Source organism: Aulonocara stuartgranti, assembly GCF_965226115.1.
Source record: "Aulonocara stuartgranti genome assembly, chromosome: 15".
In the NCBI taxonomy this organism is placed as follows: Eukaryota; Metazoa; Chordata; class Actinopteri; order Cichliformes; family Cichlidae; genus Aulonocara; species Aulonocara stuartgranti.
Window position 1 is genome coordinate 32,267,474 of NC_138951.1, and position 23,252 is coordinate 32,290,725.

The window sequence follows — 23,252 nt, forward strand, 5'->3', positions numbered from 1 at the left end:
TTTCTCCACTTTGGCAAGGTGGTGGATGCTTCCAAAGAGTGCAGCACTGTCAACTGTTTGAGAAAGAGCTGGGGTTTGAGGACATCTTTGTATATGGTCTAATTGTAAAACTTGTACATTTTATTTATATTGATTTTCTTTGGGGTTTTTTTTTTTTTTTTACTTTTTACACATATTACTCAGTAGAGAGCTCTGGATACATTGAAAATGCACTATATTTTTCTATTTCACAGATGAACTATTGTCACCCACAAGATTTCAGTTGTACATATTTTGTTCATTTAGGACCAAAGACAGCTAATAGGATTCCCATCTTTCCTTTGACTGTTTTGATTTTGCCTTCTAGTTTATTGTACAGTAATATAAATGTTGATTCATTATTTATTTTTCTGTGATCAGAGTACTGAGAATATTCACTGGTCAAAAGTATTTTCCCCAAAAGCAGAACTGTAAGATCATTTAATTAGACAGTTTCTTGTTACATAGACAATTCTTTTTGCTTTGTAACCTTTGTAATAGACTGTACATATATTTTTGGAAATATAATACAATCTATATAATTTTCAAGTCTCCTTTGCAGTGTTTTTTTTTTTCTTTATACGCCGTTTATCCTATCCTGTGTTATGTTTTTTTTGCCATTTTTAGTTGTGGACACAGGTATTCAACATCATTGCCCATATGGAAAAGATATATATAAATCTTATAAATTTTGTATCTGTCTTTTGTGAAACTTGTATGAAAAGCATATAAGAGTGAAAACAGATATAAGATCCCTTGAAAAATTATATAATAAAACTTGTATGTTTTGGATACTTACTAAAACAATGTATGAAAGTAATGAGAAAGTGGCCACTTTCATGAGTAATCACATAAGTTTTTACTATTTCTTTTCCATATGGGTGTTCTCTGTTGAGTCTTTATTTGATTGGAAACACCAGGGCCCTATTTCAGGAAGCCGGTTTAGAAAACTCAGAGTGAAAAACGATACTCAGGGTTGAGTAACCCCGAACTGTCCAACTCGGAATATTCGGTTTCAGAAAGGCTGATAACAATTAGTTCAATCAACGCGGAGTTGCTTTAACCCCAAGTTAAGCGCACGCACGAGGATACATAAAGCCCTGATTAGTGGAGCACAGATTAAGCGAGTCACCATGGAGACGGAGGGAAAGAAGGCGCGGTCAATGTATTTTACAGCGCTTGAGGCCGAAATTCTGATGGCAGCATATGCCGATAACATGCAAATTTTGCAGAAAAAAAAGTAACACAGCCTCAGCTGCAAAAGATAGGGAGCATGCATGGCAAAACATAGCCGACAGAGTCAATGCGTGAGTGTTAATTTAAACATTGATCTAGGGATTTCCACCCATTTAACACGTTATTTTATTATATTTTTTTTTATTTTTTATTTCATACATTTTATTTTGTGATGTGATGTGAGCGCAGGTGCAACCCAACAGGCCCCAAACGTTCCTGGCAGCAAGTAAAAATGAAATATAAAAATATAGTCCAAACAGGTAAGGTGTAATTGTATTATGAGCCATAGTGCTTGGTCTGTTTGTCCGATGTAAATCAATTGCAGTTAGAGGCTACATTAATTTTCTTTCTGTAAGCACTTATTGAAATTATCTGAGCACATTACAAGTACATATTTGCTTACTCTGTATGCTCAAATGTGGCCCGTTATAGCCAACAGAAAAAAAGCGGAGGCCCGAAAAACAGGTGGGGGTCCTCCACCACCACCACTCACAGAGCCTGGCCACTTGGCTTCCACATTTGTGATAATGTTGGCAGCATCACATATGATCTTCACAGTGCAGAGAACACAAATTAGCATCCATTACTAATAATGAAATAATTTGTTAGTTTGAAATGCTACAGGGAACTATGTACCTGCACATTAATGCTGTGGAAAGACTTCCTGTTCACATAGTCTCCTTCATTTACTGAAGGAGCAATGATTGGAATGTGAGTGCCATCTATACAGCCAATCACGCCTGGGAACCGTGAGAATAAATGTAAAATTTAAGTAGTAGTTCAAATATCACCACATCATGAATTAAGTTTCGTTCATCCTGCTACCTGCAATTTTGTGGCATCCCTCTTTGATAAATCTTGTGGGTCTATGACCGGGGAACACCACAGACGAGTACAGGAGACGTTTCAGTGCAACTGTAACATTCCTGACTGCCCGACAGACGGTAGCCTTGGAAACGTGCTCAGCGTCACCAATATTATACAGAAAGCTCCCGTTTGCAAAAAAGCGAAGTGCGATACAAATAATATGTACAGAACTGAGAGGATGTCCGCGATGTGTCACATGAGCAATATTAGGCCTGAGGATGTTCTTCAAATAAATTATAGATTGTGCTGAAAAACGGTAACGTTCACACAGAAAATCATCAGGAAATGATAAAATGTCCAAACGCGCTCTAATCACTCTCTCCCGGCGGAGAGCTCTGCGGAGAATTTGGGCTTCAACATCTACTGGCTCTTCAAGGAAGGGACACGCCATGTCTGACACTTCCTACTGTCAGGTTTCTGACAAAGAGGCGGAGAACGTCAGGGTTAGTTGAAGTAAACCTGCTAGGGGGCAGGTTAGCTTCACGGAGTGTGTCGCCATAGTAACTCACTCAGAATTAATCTAAACTCGCTTTGTGAAACCGAAAACCCAGAGTTTTCATTAACTCAGGGTATACTTACTCAGAGTTTGCACTAAACCGGCTTCCTGAAAAAGTTTGTGGTAGTTGCATATAAACCATGGTTACAGATGATCATCCAAAATTCCATCCTTCCAGAGTCTTTCTGCTCCCATGCCACCAACAACCAAATAAAAAAAATAAAATAAAAAATAAAAATCTATAAAACACGGTTTAATTATAAAAACTCACAAAGAAAGCATAATATAACACTCTCAACTGCACATACAAGCAAATCAGTTAAATTTGGGACAATAGGTCGGTCTGTCTCAGTAACAAGTTTAATAACTGTATTTAGTATTTATTTATTTATTTATTGTCATTGTCAAGAACAATGAAATTGCGTTTGGGGCTTCCATACAACCCCAAAAAAAGAAGAAAATAATAAATACCCCTTAAAACCCAAGTGTACATATTTAACCCAGTGTGACTCCAATGCAATAAGACAATCCTTAGCAATAATGTTCGTAGAAATTCAGACAAAGACCTGAGAAACATGACAAAATACAACAATGCAACCCATTCAATATTATTGTACTGTGAGATATGATATCAGATATGATAGTTATCTATTTAAGAAAGAGGGGGGGGGGGGCAGGAGGGGGAAGAGAATAAAGATATGATGCACCAATGCAGACCAGTTCATTGCTATTAAGAAGTTGGATATGGTTATTGTCCGTGAGAGGGGGGCAGAGAGTTCAGGAGCCTGACAGCCTGTGGATACAGGCTGTTGGCCAGTCTGGATGTTCTGGCCTGTATAGACCTGTACCTTCTCCCTGAGGGCAGCAGATGGAAAAGGTGGCGCGCAGGGTGATGTTGGTCCCGCAGGATACTGTGCACCCTCCTCAGACAGCGAGTGGGGAAGATATTACTGATCTCTGGCAGACTTATTCCAATAATTCTGCCAGCTTCTTTCACCACCCGCTGGAGTGCTTGCTGATCGGCCTTGGTGCAGCTGGGGAACCACACTAGAAATCCATACGTCAGAATGCTGCTGATGGCACAGTTGTAGAAGTTCAACAGAGATCTGGGAATGTGTGCGCTCCGCAGTCTCCTCAGGTAGTAGAGGCGCTGTTGGGCCTTCCGTACAACTGAGGTGATATGGTTGCCCCAGGACAGGTCCTCGGTCACAGTTACCCCCAAGAATTTAAAATTGCTCACCCTCTCCACCGCCTCACTGCCAATGAAGAGAGGCAGATGGTTGTTATGACCCCTCTTCCGGAAATCTACAATGATCTCCTTGGTCTTTTTGGTGTTTAAGACCAAGTTATTGTCGTGGCACCATGACTCTAGTTGTTGCACCTCTGTCCTATAGTTTGTCTCATCATTGTTGGAAATAAGTCCGAGCACTGTAGTGTCATCTGCAAACTTAACAACTGATCAGCATTATGGTTTAGTTTGCCTCGCCTGGTTAGAGGAGGATGAATATATTACTTTAAATGAATCAACACCCTCTATCAGAATACTCGAAGCACATGCCAAGGAGTTCCTGCAATCTTACTCTCTAGCTTGTCAATTAAAGAAAGACCTAGTGTCATGGATCGTTGTGCGGCAGGCAGGAGTTGGACCCAAAATGCAGGACTCACAGACTCAGGGGGTGAACTCAAAATCACGGCTTTATTTGCTGGCAGGGAAAAAACATACAAACTAAACTAGGGAAACAACAAACTAAAACTCACAGGGAGATCCACACAGCATGAGGGATGACACGACACTGACTCAGAGAAACACAGAGTTTAAATACACTGGGAAGTAACGAGGGGAATGAGACACAGAAGGAGAGCACAGCTGGGGGAAATCAGAACTGACGAGACAGGGGAGCTAAGCTGCACACACTAACATAAGACAAAGACTTTCACAATAAGACAGGAAACAAGAATTACTAAACAAGATGCAGACATGAAACTGAGAGACAGACTAGACACTGAACAGAACTGCAATACACATGAGAACCCAAAACCTAAGAACTAATCCCTCACCAAGAATAACAGACGATTCTGATGGTTCAGATGGAAAATCAACATCTGTTCAATGTCTCCTTGCTATCTGGGTCCGCACCACATCTCTGTGCGTTCATCATTTGTTTGAAGCCAGCTCACCTCCTGCAACTACTTTTCCGAGAATACGTGCTTCTTTTGTGGTTCGGACTCCTTCTGACATTTCTTTGGAGGTGGAGGAACATCACAGTAATTGCTTAAAGGAGCTTGCTTCTTCGACATCTTTAAGAGTTCTAAATAAATGTCTGTCCTCCTCCTGAAAATCTTATGTATGCAAACACGCGTTGCAACTTCATATCTTGTGCCCGTTTTTTATTTTGACAGCGAATGCGCACCTGCGGACCACTTATGTGCAGCCCTGGTTATTTCGCTTGTCATATTGCAGCCACAGAAATTCTTTTGTCCATGAAACCATAAAGCTGCACTTTCTTTTTGCCTTATAGTCTGATTTGTCATAACTTTTCCGTTTTGTGGTAAGTTTTTCTTTGGCTGTCACTTCTTCACCCTGACCTGTCTTATTTGGCTCAGCAGAACTAAAATATTGTGGCGAGCTCAGACAAGGAGGAGACGGAGGTATCGTTTGGTCTTGCTTCCCGTGAGCTAGCCAGGGAGCACAGCCGTTTATTGACATCTGCAGAAGAACACTTCCGCTAGCTAACTGCTCAGCGCGGCAACAGCACAGCAACAACAACAACAACAACACCACCACACAGGGCGCCCTCTGACCCCGGAAGGACACACCGTCGCAGCGAGAGGGCGTCACCCGTCACTATGGCAACATAAACAAAACATAACTGTACAAACAGAACCCCGAACAGCCCTGACCCGCTACATAGCCCCCACCTAAGGGGTCAGTCGTCCCCGACGACCCCATTACCCCACACAAAGTCCTGCAAATGTCCAGGTGCCTTCTTTTGGCGCACCGGCCGGTCACGACCGGCGGGGTAAAAGTCACTCGGGTCAGAACATGGGGTGCCACCATCATCCCACTTCTGACACCAATGTGGCGAGCTCAGACAAGGAGGAGACGGAGGTATTGTTTGGTCTTGCTTCCCGTGAGCTAGCCAGGGAGCACAGCCGTTTATTGACATCTGCAGAAGAACACTGCCGCTAGCTAACTGCTCAGCGCGGCAACAGCACAGCAACAACAACAACACCACACAGGGCGCCCTCTGACCCCGGAAGGACACACCGTCGCAGCGAGAGGGCGTCACCCGTCACTATGGCAACATAAACAAAACATAACTGTACAAACAGAACCCCGAACAGCCCTGATCCGCTACAATATATATCCTGCTGCTTTTACACACGCACTCACATAATGCTCAGCGATTCTCTGCACGATCAACCTCTCACATGTTTAAGCTTGCTGCGGGAGATTTCACTTGTCATGTTTGCATAGTAAGCTAACGATTGATAAGACAACGTCAGAGGAATTGGTGCGCAAATTATCATCACTCACCAATCAGTGCTGTCGCTCTCTATACACAGTTCGCGCGATTGCAAAGTGAAAGCAAAAAAACAAGCGCAAATTCAAACGCGATTTCAATATGTCACATATTGGCAGTGGCTCACCGATGCCAATGACATAATTACCCAGCTACATTTCCGAAAGAATGCAAAAGCATTGACATAGATTTTTCCTTCCTACAATAGCCCGACGGGCAGGGTAGCCCGTCTGAAAAAAATCGCTAGCCCCAGGACGTCGGGCTAGCGATTTTGCAAGCCCTGTATCTGATTGAGGAATCACTCATCTTTGGAAAAGAGAGTTTATTACAGAGAAATGCCTCTTTCCAAAATAAAAGCTATACTATCCGCTTCTTCTGGGCTATATTCTCAGCAGCATAAGGAGAATCATGTGCTAACAGCTGTCTAAATGACTCGGCTAAAGTTAGTAGCATGCTTGTTGTTTTTGTCTTTGCACTAGGATGATGTAAATGTGCAGTCATATTCGTTGTGTTCCCACTAGTGCTTTCAGGTTAATCTCGTTGAAATGACCTTAACGCCACAACATGGCAAATCTCCGTTAACGAGCTACCGCCGATCGCCCTGTGCATGGGGCTAGACAGCCAACACGTTAACGAGCTAACTGCGCTAACACACTAGTTCCCACCTATGTAATTGAGCATTGCATGGCACATCCAACATACTGTTTTACTTTAGTCCATGACTCGCTTACCTTCAGGGTCATACGTCACATGAAAACCAAAATAATTCCAAACGCCAGATCTGAATGAGAGTGGGGGAGGTCCATGTTGCAAGGAGAGCTTAACTTCTGTCTTGCTAGCTTGCCCTGCGCTCTTCCTTCTGACTATGCTGTCTGTGTTGAGCGCTCAGTGGATCTGCGCTCCACAGTGCAGCCTAGGCGGAGTAGTCGAACGCAGATTCACTGAGCGCTCAACACAGACAGCATCGTCAGAAGGAAAGTTGATAAAATAAATTACAAATGTTGTATTGTTCGATACATATGCGTACCGAACCGAAAGCACTGTATCGAACGGTTCAATATCGATACAAATATCGTTGCACCCCTACTAGATAGCTATCAACATGCAGAGTACCTGGTGTCTCCAAGTAAATGGTGAATGGACTGGTTCTTACAAAGCGCTTTTCTACTTTGAGCACTCAGAGTGCTTTATAAAACTTGCCTAAGTCATCCATTCACACTCTGTGCCCTTTTTCTGTACTTTCTCTAGGTAAGTGCTTTCTATCTACATTCACTCTCTAATAGATACATTGGAGAGCAACTTGGGGTTAGTGTCTTGTAGGGTTGCCAACCGTCCCTTAAAATACGGAATCGTCCCGTATTTAGAAAAAAAAGTACACGTCCCGTATTGAGCTAATAAGGGACGCACTTTGTCCCGTAATACAGTGAGAATCAAAAGTAGTCTATAAATGTTAATGGAATTAACGCTTTGTTTGAAAACATAATTCCCAGCCTCTCTCCTGCTTTGTGACCAATGAGCTGACAGCACACTTATGACAATTCGAGTATGACAATTCAGATTACCGCTCATCTCATTGGTCGAGGAAAGGTCGCTTGCGGAGAAAATACCGGAAGACAACAGGTGACCACAACAAGAAGCATGGCCAACAGGGAAACAAACGCCGACACTGCGGTGCAAGTCTCGGACGACAGTACACCTAAAGCTGGGCAGACACTGTGCGATTTTTTCAGTCGCGATATTCAGCTCCTGCTCAAACTGCACGATTGACTCGCAGGGGTTAGAAGTTCATAGGTCACGATGCAGGTCTCACACTATACCGCCCGATGCTCTGATGCGACCTGAGAGCTCACCCTGTGCGTCCATAAAATGAAGGTTATAACAGAAAATCTGTCGCTCTCTCTCTCTCTGTCTTTCACTCACACAGACACACCACCACCACCATCAACTTTGCTAAATTGCTAATGAAAAACATTGATCAGGCAGCTGTGATTGAGCAGCAGTGTAAATCCAACTATTTTCACGGTTGTTGTGGTCGTGATCATTTTGTGATGCCACATCGAAAAGGCTCGGATGAGCTTTCCAAAGTTCTACAAGTTGTGCCTCCATCGCTTGTGTCCAGATCACACGCTGCACTGCCGTGCTGCGCCGTCTTTTTCACCGACCTTTACGTGTTTGCGCGTGAGCAGTGTGAGCGGCTGTGGTGAGATCCTCACGAGCGATTGATGATCGGGAGCTGGTCGTGAGGTGTTAATCACTTCTCGTTACCCCACGTATACTACACGACGCACGATGAAGGCCAAAATCAGTCCGATCACCAAAACGGTCGCACGACTCAAAAATCGTCTCAAAATGGGCCAAAAATCGCACAGTGTAAGCCCAGCATTAGAGCAGCAATGTTTGTTCCCCTCAGAGAAAGGGAAGAATGGGAAAAGGAAAACACCTGGCTGGAAAAAGTTAATATGGGCATGTGCAGTGAATATCAGCGCTATGTGGCCAGAAGTGTGATAATATAATTTATTTTGTGTAATAAACAACTGCAAGGATAGATGATTACAACAAATAGATGACTAATACATAAAAGTAATACATAGATGAATAATGATGATGAGTTAAGATGCGTAATCATGGGAACAAGCGGGTTTACAAACAGGAGCAGCTGATTAGCATTAGAAAAGCTGAAATAATACCTCAGCTGAAGCCAATTGTACTAAATGCACTAAATGTGCACTGTTACAAGAATGTTTTTCTTTCTATTATTTTCTATTATTTTAAGTTAAGCAGGACAAAGTTCTTTTAAAGAAAGATTTACTTATATTCTCAAAAGTTAAGCATGACAGGCTTCTGTTTAAGAAAGAGACCTGTTTTATGTGTTAATGTTGTCATTTTGAGCTAAAAATAAATGGCTAAATGATCACTTGTTTCACATGTGTTCATATCACAAAGAATAGAATATGCATCTGCTTAAATCAACTTCAAGTCAAATGGTTAAAAAAAATAATTTCACACACAAAAAAAGAGCTAGAAAATCCACCACACTGGGAAGGGTGAAGACAACTGGGTTGCCCGGCCCTGGCCACGAGGTGTCCCTTATTTATTTTTCAGGGAGTTGGCAACCCTAGTGTCTTGCCCAAGGATATTTGGTATGCAGACCAAACCACCAACCTTCTGATTAGTAGATGACTAGTCTTTCTCCTGAGCTACAGCCACTCCAAGACTGGGAGTCATAATATTACTTGATTAATTTATTAGTCTAATAATAGTCCCCTATTTAAAAAGCAGAGGTAAATTCAGAAATTTATATTCTGTGTCCCTCCTGCCTGAAAGTCTGTGCTGACCAACTGCCCCCCATCACAGGATTAAATGATTACAGGCCTGTCACTCTGACATCTGTGTTCTCCTTGCTGCTCCCCTCCCTCTACACTAATGACTGCACCTCAGGAGAATCATCTATGAAATCCCTGAAGTTCACGGATGACACCACAGTCTGATACAGAACAATGACGAGTTTGCATACAGACAGGAGGTTGACCAACTTGTCCACTGGTGCAGTAAGAATCACCTGGAGCATAACCCGCTTAAGATTGTGGAGATGCCCTCCCACTATCCCCCTCCCACTATCCTCAACAATACAGTACCTACTCTAGATCACTTTAGATTCCTGGGATCCACCTTTTCACAGGATTTCAAGTGGTGCTCACATGTAGATTCTGTCTAGAAGAAAGTCCAGCAGAGGTTGTGCCTCCTGTGACTTGGATCTAAGGCAAACTTACACCCGCAGCCAGCCATGGTAGCCTCGATCCACGATGAGGACCCAGCCTCTGAAGCCCAGGCTCAAAGCCAAGCCTAAAGTACAAGCCTGCTCCCTGCTAGCTCCTGCCAAACCCTCGATTGTTGTCCAAGGGGAGAGGAGATGGGGAAGAAAATTATCCTGGACTTCTTGGTAAGTAGCCAGACATCACAAAAGAGCTCAAGATGTCCAGAAACACCAATCAGAGCAACTCAAAAGAGACTTTGAACACTTATTCTGCTCACTAAATAGACCTGTGGGTCACATTTCCGTGTCTGGTCCCATCCCTCCCCTTCTGCCCACAGTGTCTCCTTCATCATCAATTTCATTCTATTGGGAACACAGTCAACTAATCAGATCCAAATGAACTTGGAACAAAACTTCTTTCCACAAACATTTCCTATGCCATTTTCCATTCTGCTACTCTCATTGCAGCAGGTGAAATCAGTTCAGCTACTACTGACATCACCTGGGTCCTTGACCTAATTGATCCCCACTATCATTATAAAGTCATGAAGATAAAAATATAAAGATAAAATATAAAGTTTTCAACGTGTACACTACCATTATTGTCATCATGTGATGAAATTATTGATCACATTGCTCCTGTTAAAACTATTAATGTACGCCGTCCACCAAAAGCACTCTGGAGAAACAGCAATATGGTAAAGGTGGCAAAAAGACACTACAAAAATAAACTACAAATTCATTTTGAAATGTATAAACATGTACATTTACTGGTCCAAAAATGCAATCATCCAGACATCTCCCAACTGATCAACAATAACCAGTCTAATTCAACTTTTTTTGTTTTTATCCATTCACAAAGTATTTAATCTCTCCAAAACCATAAAATTTGAATTTCAGTCTGAGCAACTAAGTGTAATGAATGAGCATCTTTCAAAAAGAGCAAAGTTTCTAATATTGGATGTAATATCTTAGCTTAAGTAGTCTACTAGAAATCGATCTAGCACATAACCTCACATAATGATCAAATTACAATGTCCATATTCTCACCTGTAATTTCAAAATATCTGGAAGACGTTATTTATCAGTTAAAGTCTTGTAACCCTGATCCCCACCAAACTATTTAAACTGTATCTCTTTGTTTTAGAAATCACTAATAAATCACTGATATATATATACACCAGTCAGGGTTCAAAACCAACCATAGCACAGAAACAGCTCTTACTAAAGTCATCCAACAGTGAGCCACAGAGAGTTTGAGTTTCAGTGCTTGACCTCACTGCTGATTTTAACACTGTTGACCATGACATTCTAATACAAAGGCTTTGTGACACAGTTGGTTCAACAGGTTAGATTCTTGACCGGCTGTCATTGTATCTAAGGGGTAGAAGTTTGAATGTTTCAATTAGCAGTTTTAGATCTGCACAAATAAAAATGTAATCGGGGTTCCTCAAGGGTCAATCCTTGGTCTATTACTGTACAGGGAGTGCAGAATTATTAGGCAAGTTGTATTTTTGAGGAATAATTTTATTATTGAACAACAACCATGTTCTGTCACGGTTCTGGGTCCGTTGGACCCAGTATTTTGAGTTTATTGTGTTTTGATTTAAGTTTGCATCAGGGATTGTGTTCTTGTTCTCTTGTCGTGTTATGGTAATGTTTATGTCTATTATTAGAGTTCCATGTTTCTGTTTATCTGGGTTTAAGATGTGGGTTTAGTTTCATATGTCATTTCAAGTCTGTCTCTGTCTAGTCTGTGTCTTAGTAAAGTGTGTTTTGTTTCCTGTTTTATTGTGAAGGTCTGCGTCTCATGTGAGTGTGTTCAGTTTTACCTTTGTCTCGTCTTGTTGATTATTCCCAGCTGTGTCCACCACCTGTGTGTAATTCCCCTGTGGTTCTCTGTGTATTTAAGTCATGTCTTCCGTCATTGTTGTTGCTGGTCCGTCTGTGTTTCCACCCTGCGTCATCTGTGTGTTTCCCTGCCGTCACCATCTTGTACCGTCGTCCACCTTGCTTCATGTTTGAGTTCCGGTTTGTATTCAGTAGTTTAGTTGTCTCCAGTCTAGTTTAGTTCGTGCTCCATTTGCTGTTTGTCTATATTTATTTCGTGTCCAATAAACCACCTTCACTCCTCCACTACTGCCTGCAATTGGATCCTCATTTATTATTTTTATACGGCTCATCTCACTCGCCGTGACATGTTCTCAATGAACCCAAAAAACTCATTAATATCAAAGCTGAATGTTTTTGGAAGTACTTTTTAGTTTGTTTTTAGTTTTAGCTATTTTAGGGGGATATCTGTGTGTGCAGGTGACTATTACTGTGCATAATTATTAGGCAACTTAACAAAAAACAAATATATACCCATTTCAATTATTTATTTTTACCAGTGAAACCAATATAACATCTCCACATTCACAAATATACGTTTCTGACATTCAAAAACAAAACAAAAACAAATCAGTGACCAATATAGCCACCTTTCTTTGCAAGGACACTCAAAAGCCTGCCATCCATGGATTCTGTCAGTGTTTTGATCTGTTCACCATCAACATTGCGTGCAGCAGCAACCACAGCCTCCCAGACACTGTTCAGAGAGGTGTACTGTTTTCCCTCCTTGTAAATCTCACATTTGATGATGGACCACAGGTTCTCAATGGGGTTCAGATCAGGTGAACAAGGTGGCCATGTCATTAGTTTTTCTTCTTTTATACCCTTTCTTGCCAGCCACGCTGTGGAGTACTTGGACGCGTGTGATGGAGCATTGTCCTGCATGAAAATCATGTTTTTCTTGAAGGATGCAGACTTCTTCCTGTACCACTGCTTGAAGAAGGTGTCTTCCAGAAACTGGCAGTAGGACTGGGAGTTGAGCTTGACTCCATCCTCAACCCAAAAAGGCCCCACAAGCTCATCTTTGATGATACCAGCCCAAACCAGTACTCCACCTCCACCTTGCTGGCGTCTGAGTCGGACTGGAGCTCTAAGCCCTTTACCAATCCAGCCACGGGCCCATCCATCTGGCCCATCAAGACTCACTCTCATTTCATCAGTCCATAAAACCTTAGAAAATCAGTCTTGAGATATTTCTTGGCCCAGTCTTGACGTTTCAGCTTGTGTGTCTTGTTCAGTGGTGGTCGTCTTTCAGCCTTTCTTACCTTGGCCATGTCTCTGAGTATTGCACACCTTGTGCTTTTGGGCACTCCAGTGATGTTGCAGCTCTGAAATATGGCCAAACTGGTGGCAAGTGGCATCTTGGCAGCTGCACGCTTGACTTTTCTCAGTTCATGGGCAGTTATTTTGCGGCTTGGTTTTTCCACACGCTTCTTGCGACCCTGTTGACTATTTTGAATGAAACGCTTGATTGTTCGATGATCACGCTTCAGAAGCTTTGCAATTTTGAGACTGCTGCATCCCTCTGCAAGATATCTCACTATTTTTGACTTTTCTGAGCCTGTCAAGTCCTTATTTTGACCCATTTTGCCAAAGGAAAGGACGTTGCCTAATAATTATGCACACCTGATATAGGGTGTTGATGTCATTAGACCCCACCCCTTCTCATTACAGAGATGCACATCACCTAATATGCTTAATTGGTAGTAGGCTTTCAAGCCTATACAGCTTGGAGTAAGACAACATGAATGAAGAGGATGATGTGGACAAAATACTCATTTGCCTAATAATTCTGCACTCCCTGTATAACATCAACATGCTCCCACATACTGTCATAAAGAATCATAATATAACTTAGCATACTTGTGCAGATGGTACACAGGCGTACTTATCTCTTTCCTCGGATTATATCATAAACTGTATTGATAACATTAACTGCTGGATCTCTCAAAACATTTTAGAAATGAACAGAGGCAAGACAGAAATACTTGTTATTGGTCCAAAAAGTCAGAAACAGCAAATCTGTTCATACTTATCAACCACTTTGATTTGTGTGTGTAAGATAGGTTGAGAAACAGTGTAGACACTCGTTTGTATATGCATACATGATAAGACAGGCAAAATTCTCCAAACATTGCTGAAAACATTCCTTTTTTGTATCATAATCTTCCATAAATTCTAGTTCTTTAAAGGAGATTGAATGGCTTTCTTCTGATCACATCTTCAGCAGTTCTAGTATTTATTTTGTTAAGTCCAGTAGTGGCTCACCATGCTGTCTCCAAGCCTGCTCGCCTGTGTCTGTGAGGTACAAGTCTGGATTTCATATGATTTTAGCATGCCTCTTGGTGTTTTTTGTGTGTGGCTATTTTTCAGTTCCCATGAATGTTATTCAGCTTCAGTGTTTAGGTCATTTTTAGAAATGTGGAGAGAAGAAAATCTAAAGACGAATACTTTAGTGGATAAAAGACGTATTCATCATCTGTGATCAAATGGGAGTCACTTTGGTCAGTAGTCCCACTCTTCTCATTTTTTTCCACTGTCTAAAACTTTCAGGGACAGTTTAATGGCTGACAAGCTACAGCTTGGGTGAAGCCAATTTGGATCTGTCTTGTAAGTTATCAATGACATAAAATAATGTACAATGAGAAACAGATTCAAATAACCAAAAAAAATGAGAATTGAAGAATAGCACTAACCAAAGAAACCATATGCTCATGGTGACTGTGACATTGGTGTAGGGTGGTGAGCTATTGTGTCACCAACACTCCCAATGCCACTGCTGTGCTAAACCTGGTGCTTTATGGGGGGAGGGATGAGGTCCACTCAGATCATAGTCACCCCTATAATGCATGATATATTGAATCTTTATATTTCAGACTACAAAATGTCTTTATCTACATTTCTCAATACACTGACATACTGCCATAAAGAAATGGAGGAAACTGGCAGACAGCCAGAGAAAGATAAGACCGTAAGAAATGTTTTGTATTTGGCAATTCTGCAATATTCCTGAGCTCAGCTTCATCATTATTACAGTATCTGACATTTTGCATCTAATATAGAAGTCAAACGTGGATATGGTGATGAATGGTCTTAAACTGTATAAATTGATTAGAGGATGAAAGTGCAGGCCTGCCTTATGGTTTACCTGCTGGACTCCACAAGGATAATACATCACAAACCATTTGCAAAACATAAGCTTTGCTTTTCACAGTTTAGGTATAGCCTTTAGGGAAATATTATGTGGTATTTACAGATGCAACAACATAGACTTCTCATGCCTAATTTTCTGCTCTTTTCTTGAAGAAAAATTGAGGTAATTTCTGGGAAAGGTGCCCTGTTTCCTAAAAAAGTGAGTACTTCATCAAAGTTTATTCATGACCTTAGCACTAGGAAAAGATCACTCCATTCTCATTATGTTCATTTGTATTATGTAGAAAGTGATTTTGCTGATCAGACCACATTGGAAATACTTTTCAGATAAGAAAAATGCATCCTCACCATCTGAACCATACAACTCTAAGAGCAAATCTATATAGAGAAATCAGACTTGTCACGGTATCATAGTATAGCACAACATCATGTCGTGCACATAGTAAAATATAAAAAAAGAACAAATCAAAACAATATGAAACTCAAATGTGCTTGAGACTCAAGCACATTTGAGTTTTGCAGCTGGACAATGATTTTGGCACGGTCAGCTATACACCTTCCTTGGTCTCTTGTGTTCTGGGGGCCTCTGGATGTCTGGAGTTTTGATCTCCTCCATACCTGCTTCATGCCCTGGAGGACGGGGCTGTGGCCCCCCCACACCCTCTAGCAGATCATTACATGAAGGAACCTTTAAAAAAAAAAAAAAAAACAAGCGCGTCCTTGCTCACAGGTGTACACACGGGTGATCACACCCACAAACTACATCCTTTTTGGCTCCTACCTCAAAGCACACTGTGTTCTGTTGATCTTATGTGCTGCACAATAATGTTTAATATTTAGTATTTACTGTCATATTCCCATATATCATTGTGATGTTGTTTATTCTATAATTCTTGTTCTCTTCTGCTTGTTTTCTTTTTTCTTTCTCAACAGGTGATCCAGGGGCCTGTTCTTCGTACGTCGCTTACTACATCCAAGATCAAATGACACATCCAAGACCAAACTATCGCGCTAACCGTGAGCTCGCTAATCCGGTTCCCCGAACACACCTGCTGTTGACGATTAGTACAGCTGGACGCAGTAATGTGACATCACTGGGTGTCGTAAAAGGGGCTACGCATCGATAGTAGAAACATTGATCGGCAACCCGCTGATTGGTCGGCGAAAATGTCGAAGGGGCGTGCACGGTATTTTCCGGCAGCAGAGCAAGAACTCTTGATTGAGGGATTTCAGGAGTTTCAGAGTTTAATTAAAACGCAAGAGAACACTGCAAAGGCTGCAAAAGCAAGGAGAGAGGGGCTGGCAGAAAGTTGCTGACAAATCAAACTCGTAGGTAATTTAATAATAATAATAATAATGGATTGGGTTTATATAGCGCTTTCCAAGGCACCCAAAGCGCTGTACGATACCACTATTCATTCACTCCCACATTCACACACTGGTGGAGGCAGCTACGGTTGTAGCCAGGCTGCCATATCGCGCCATCGGCCCCTCTGGCCAACACCAGTAGGCGGTAGGGTAGATCTATCATATGACACTATATTGTCCAATATCATATGGCATTATATTATATTATAATATGTTATATTATATCCCCTTTCACATTAGAGCCACAACAGGACCCACAAGAACATGGGAACAAGTAAAAGTGGAATACAGGAGTATTCTACAGAATGGTAATATTTATCTCTTAGATTGCTTTTCGTCTCTTGGCAAGGTAATACTGGCCTGTAATACTCTGTTAGTTTGTTCATAACAGCAACCAAGAAAAGGGCAGAGGAAAAAAAGACAGGTGGTGGTCCTGCACCCCCTCGTCAACAAGTTGGTTAAGTAAATAATACCCTCACGGGAATATCGATATCTCTCAATGAGCACACTGTCGCGCTGAGCTAAAGGATCCTGTCTATCCCGCAATATACGCTGAATTCTGAGGACTCTCCTTATCAATCTTGCACCTTCCGCAATGGGTTGGTCGCGTATACGGACAGGACATGGCTGCGACAGGCTTCCCAAATCCACCTTCGCTTTTATAGCCGTGGTCTCCCATCTTGATTACACGAAGTAATTTACAATTACTACTCTGAAATATGAATTACATCTGTAATAATCACATACATGTAATAGAATGTTAATAGTACATTTCCCTTTTTTAGGAAAAGACCTGTATGTATCTGTGTGAAATCAATAAAAGGATCAAGTGCTGCATTATCTTTAGTTACATTGATGTTATTTATTTATGGTGAAACAGTGGTGGAATATCGCTGTTGCTTTCGTATAAATGAAGCGGACATACCTGCGTGGCCGCGATCTAATCCTGTTTACATAAAGTAAACCTGCTCCCGAGCAGGTTTACGCTTACGGCTCTGTTGCTATGACAGCAAGTCCCGGATGAGCTTCGGGGAACCGAACGATCCAGGATCACGCAAAATCGTCAACAATCTAATCCAGCTAACTTACTTAGCGAGGTACGAAGAACAGGCCCCAGGTGATCGATAGATGCATTTTTTTTTCCTGCCCATTCTGTTGGTTTTTGTTTTTTGCCCTTCTCCCCCGTCCCTCTTCTCAGCTGTTTCTCTTTCCCTCTTTCTTTCTCCCCTTCTTTCCTCCAGTCAAGTCTGTCCCGTATTCAGCAAGTGAAAATAAAATAAACAATAAAAGGTGAATCAAATGGACCATTACGGCAAGGCTGGGATGGTCAATTTGGTAAAGTAAATCTGTTGGGCATCTTTCTTTGCCTTTAGACAATAATTCTGATGGCAAAAGTGCCAAACGGGACAGGCAAAAAAAAAAAAAAAAAAAAAAAAAAAGCTATACACCTTACAGGGTAATTACCTTTTTTTTGTCACATGGCCAGGATGCTTTGGTTAACTTTTTTCCCTTAATAAATTAAATCATTATTTAAAAATGCATTTTGCATTTACTCGGGTTACCGTTGCCTAATATTAAATATTAAAATAATATATTGTTTGATGATCTGTGTGACAAATATGCGATAAACTAAGAAATCAGGAATACTTTTTAATGGCAGTATAAGTGATACTGAATAAAGAGCTACTCAAGTACTCAGTATCAGATGTCAAAAAATAGTCTGACAAGCAAACATACTGTCTCATTTGAATCTTCTTTCTGGTTTTGTATTACTTGAACACTAAAGTGGCCCTCCAATGAGATGACAGTGTTTGCAGTGGCCCACAGCTCATTTAAGTTTGAGAACCCTGATTTAAAGGGTAAACAGTTTCATCAAAAAGTACATTTCTCTGAAACTTTGAGGAGTATCTCTCTGAAACTGCTCCTGATCAACAAATTGGGATAAACATTTATTTTGGAGGTGACTAACCAGCCTGAGTAACAGCTTGAAGACCACCTGAGCAGCAACTGCTTTTATTATTGTAGGGTCTACCTTACTATATAAAGCACCTTGAGGTGACTGTTGTTGTGATTTGGCGCTGTATAAATAAATTTAATTGAAATTAAGAAAAACTGAGTGAATAATGAGCATTGGAGACACATCATCAAATACAGTCTTGCAAAAAGAAGTTATCAGTTACCACATAAGCTATGAAATTATTTCTAATAAATAGAAAATTGCTATATTTTATTGTCTGGACAACCAATACTATACAGATCATATGGTAAAAAGTACCTGTATTTTGAGATTTTCCAATTATTTTATTTATTTATTCTTATTTTTACGTGGAATTAGATTAGATTAGATTAGACTGATAATCAGATAGGTGTGGTAAGACTTACCTTTTACTAACTAAACCCATGGCTTGAGTATAATGCCTTTTCGACTATGCTCATAGCTGGACTGGCCATCGGGCATACCGGGCATTTGCCCGGTGGGCCGATGGTGATTTTTCGTTTTTATGGGCAGATGATTGTTTTTTATTATTATTATTTTTATAACAGTATAAACAATGAAAGGTGGTGGATTGGCCAGATGCTGGCCCATGTGTAAAAATAACTCAGTTGTTTGGTGGTGGCTTTGGCAGAGCTGCCACAAGGTGGATGAGGGAAAGGGGAGGCAGGAGGATCAGAGACCCGAGGCAGCCACCGGTCCGAGTGTCAGGTGAACTGAACTTCAGGTAAGAAGTTATGACCTGCAGTCTATCTGGGTCAGATATAAACCAAGTTTAGGTGCAGTTTATTTTCGTTGTGCTGACTTTTTACCGTCAGTTACAATAACTCGTACTGCGTACTAGCTAGCATGACGGAGTTTCTATACAGCTGTTCGGTTGTTATGATGTTACTGATAGTGAACTTTATTTTATTCATAAGGTTAGTTAGTAGAGATGCCAACCATCCCCTAAAAAATGGAATCGTATTGAGGTGAAAAGGAGCACAGTTTGTCCCGTACTTCAGCTAGAATGGAAAAAAAGACACAAAGGTGGATTTATTCTGTGTCTTTACACTGTCAGCTGCCTCTTCTTCTCTCATTCAATCATGAAACTGATCAATGATCAGCTAATCGGCTTTTCTCGTTTTTTTATTGCCCACTTTGCACCAGAAAGAGGAAACCAGTGAATGTCACGCTAAACAACAGCAGCACGTTTAAGCTTGATCAGCTGTTGTTAGAATTTATTTATTATTAATTTCTAGTATCAGCTGGTGTTTGCTGGAGCCACAGCTGTAAAGCTGCTGGTCATGATGCCGGTTTGGATAGGTGGTGAGAGGGAAACATGAAGATGAAACCAGGAGATGCCCTTACTGAATCATCAAAGCTGAACAGGTGATGGAGAAACAGGTTTACATTTTAAGTGACATGAATGAGTTGAAGGGAAGTTATGAACTGTTTCTGAGAGACAAATAACACCAGGATCCTTTTCTATGTAGCTGACAGCTGGTAACTGTGCAGGGGCGGGTCTAGCAAAGTTTTGCCAGGGGGCCAGGTAGGGCATTAACAGGGAAAGGGGGGCACAAAGAAATACTTTTCTTTCTTATTCTCATTTAAAATGTCTAGCTTTTATTAAATAATTATCTGAATCTTACAACCAAAATTTTTATCTGATGTAAAATGTATAGAAATCATTCATATACCAACAAGACAGTGTACATCACTGTCACAACAGTGTTTGTTTTCATTCAAAGGCTTTATGTTTTTTTCCTATAATACCTGGTGGGCCAGTCTCTAGTCAAAATGCCCGGGCCGATTTTTTGTCCCAGTCCAGCCCTGACTATGCTGCTTGTCAGGGTTCCTGGGTCGTTGACCCAGTGATTTCAGTTTGTTCATGTTCAGTTTAGTTCGCCACATTAATGTTTCACTTCCTGTTTTTTCCCCGTGTCAGCTTGTCTCTCGTGTCATGTTTCCAGTCATTGTCATCATTCAACCTGAGTATTTAAGTTCCTCGGTTTCACCAGTTCTTGGTCGTGTCATTGATGTTAATGTCGTCTCTCCGTCTGTATGTTCAGTTAGTCAGCCATTCATCCAGTCTTTCAGCCAGCCACTCCATCGTTCCTGCTTTGTTCATTCACCCGCTCCAATAAATCCTCTTCATTTCTGCACCGTGAGTCCTGCGTTTGGGTCATCTCTTCCACGCCTCCACACACAACCTCTGACAGAATGACACGACCCGTGCCAAGAAGACACGCTTTTGACCCAGCGGACTCGGACCTTTTCGAGCGGCAGGATGCAGCGCTCTCCATTTGGGTGGAGAAGCTCAGGTGGAAACAGCGGCTCTTCTCAGAGAGGGAGCACGTCTTTGAGGGGACCCGTCTGGCTCTGGGCGGGCCTCGGAGACGCCGCGGTCCTCCACTTGCTGCCTCACCTGCATCGGAGCATTCGCCGCAGAGAGTGGGCGTCACAGGCCAAGCTTCGGCCACTCGCTCTCCCGCTGCTCCGCTCCTCGCTCGCCCGCCAGCCGTTTTACTCACCGGACCTTCAACCTCGCCATGGCCCAGCGGCTCCGCCTCCCACCTCGGCTCAATGGAGGCTCCCGTGCCAGAGGCTCGGCTGTGTACCCCGCCCGCTGTCTCTTCCCGGAGAAAGCGGCGCACACGCCACCATAACATGGACTATTTTCAGGTGGTGAGTTCCAGTGACTGTCTTCCACCCTCCACATTCGACTCTTCACTTAAAACAAATAACAAACTTATCTCTGATCCGTGGGGTGTTTCCCTCCTGGAGGAGGATGTGGACTGGGAAGAACTTTTCAGCTCTGCTCCCTCTGAGCTGGGATTTATTAAGGACAATATCCGCACTTCAACACCCTCGAAGACCGTTCAATTAAAGACTGTAAATAGTGGTGGCAGGAGGACCAGAATAATCCCAGAGAAACCTTCCAGTATCACACACCCAGTCACCATTTCCACACCCATCACTCAGCCTTTTCCTACCAGCGCAGCGGCCCAGATTCGGCCTTCCTCTTCAGCCGTTTCACCTCCTCAGATGACTAGGGCCCAGCCTACACCCACACCAGTGCCAGCTCCCAGGAGGAGGGCAGCTGCGACCCAGTCTACCTCCACATCCGCTCCTGTTTCTCGGGTGGGGGTGACTGACAGCCACCTTCCGTGCCTGTCCCAGCGCCCAGGCTGAGGGCAGCCAGAACCCAGCCTGACCTCCCTAGAGGCTTGGGAGCTAACCGGTCCATCTGCTACTTCACCCCTTCATCTACCTCCTGATCCAGTTTTTCACGCCCTCGCACTATCACTGGTAAAGCTAGCTGAGGTGTCCCCTGCTCAGGCACCAGCTTTATTAGCCCAGGCTGCAGTTTTGTCCCCTTCACTAGCTCAGTCTTTAGCTCAGCCATTAGCCTCACCGACCTCTGCTTATCCATTAGTCTCCTCAGTCCAGTCAGTTCACTCACCTGCTGTTCAGCTTACAGCACCGTCAGCTCACACGCCTGCTGTTCAGCTTCCAGCCCCGTCACTTCAGTCACCTGTAGTTCAGTCTCCTACTGTCCTCCAGTCTCCTGTAGCTCAGTCCCCTGTCCAGTCAGTCCAGCCTGCTCCTGTCCAGCCTGCTCCTGTCCAGCCTGCTCCTTTCCAGCCTGCTCCTGTCCCCCAGTCGCCCGTCCTCCAGCCTGCCCATAGTCCAGTCTGTTGTCCAGTGCCCTGTAGTCCAGTCGCCCGTTGCCAAATCTCCTGTTCAGTTCCCGGACCTGCAGCCACAGCATCCAGGGCCGGCTGCGAGCTCTCCCGCTCCTCAGCCAGGGGTTTCCGCACCCGCTGGCCCGGCTGCTCCTCAGCCAGGGGTTTCTGCTTCCACTGGCCCGGCCGCTCCTCAGCCAGGGGTTTCCGCGCCTACTGGCCCTGCCTCTCTCCAGCCAGAGGCTTCCGCGCCTACTGGCCCTACAGCTGTGGCTCCGTCACCCCCGGCTCCCCTGCCGTCGCCTGGTCGAGCATCAGACTCAGCCTCTGCCTCGCCTGGTCCAGCATCAGACTCAGCCTCAGCTTCGCCTGGTCCAGCCGCAGCCTCAGCCTCAGTTCGCCTGGTCCAGCCTCAGCCTCTGCTTCGCCTGGTCCAGCCTCAGCCTCTGCTTCGCCTGGTCCAGCCTCAGCCTCTGCTTCGCCTGGTCCAGCCTCAGCTTCTGCTTCGCCTGGTCCAGCCTCCGCTTCAGCTTCTGCTTCGCCTGGTCTGGCCTCAGACTCAGCTTCGGCTTCTGCTTCGCCTGGTTCGGCCTCAGACTCAGCTTCGGCTTCTGCTTCGCCTGGTCCGGCCTCAGACTCAGCTTCGGCTTCTGCTTCGCCTGGTCCGGCCTCAGACTCAGCTTCGGCTTCTGCTTCGCCTCGTCCTACAGCTGCTCCTCAGTCTCCGCAGGTTCCCGCGCCGCCTCCTGCAGCTGCTCCTCAGCCGCCTTCTCCTCGTCGCCGGCGTGGTTGACCACCGGACCGGCTGAGCGGCCGCCGCCGTCTTCCTCGTGGCTGCCCACCGGATCGGCTCAGCGTCCGCCGCCGTCTTCCTCACGGCTGCCCACCGGATCGACTTCAGCGTCACTGCCGGCCACTTGGCCGCCCACCTGAACTGTTTGGGCTCAGCCACTGGCCGCCTGGCCGCCCACCTGAACTGTCTCTGTTTGAACTCAGTCCCTCCGTCCTGGGCCCCCTCCGCCCGCCCTGGTCTGGTCTGGTTTTCCTTTCTTTCGGCCATCAGGTGCCGGCCTTTGTCAGGGTTCCTGGGTCGTTGACCCAGTGATTTCAGTTTGTTCATGTTCAGTTTAGTTCGCCACATTAATGTTTCACTTCCTGTTTTTTCCCCGTGTCAGCTTGTCTCTCGTGTCATTAGTCAGATTATGTTCAGCCCTGTACTCACCTGTTTCCAATCATTGTCATCATTCAACCTGTGTATTTAAGTTCCTCGGTTTCACCAGTTCTT

The 23,252-nt window shown here is 43.5% G+C and overlaps 1 protein-coding gene across 3 annotated transcripts in view; it reads left to right on the forward strand.

Moving 5' to 3' along the window:
• The window catches only part of LOC309689155 (uncharacterized protein), a 318,224-nt gene that overhangs the window by 200,174 nt on the left and 94,798 nt on the right, over positions 1-23,252 (forward strand). Inside the window, exon 1 of one of the 3 annotated variants that reach the window (XR_014271268.1) lies at positions 19,009-19,026. The exons of the other annotated variants lie outside the window; for them this stretch is intronic. The gene's annotated coding sequence lies outside the window, so the exon portion shown is untranslated. Of the gene's footprint in view, positions 1-19,008; positions 19,027-23,252 lie in introns of those variants that run through there. 3 annotated transcript variants of the gene reach the window in all.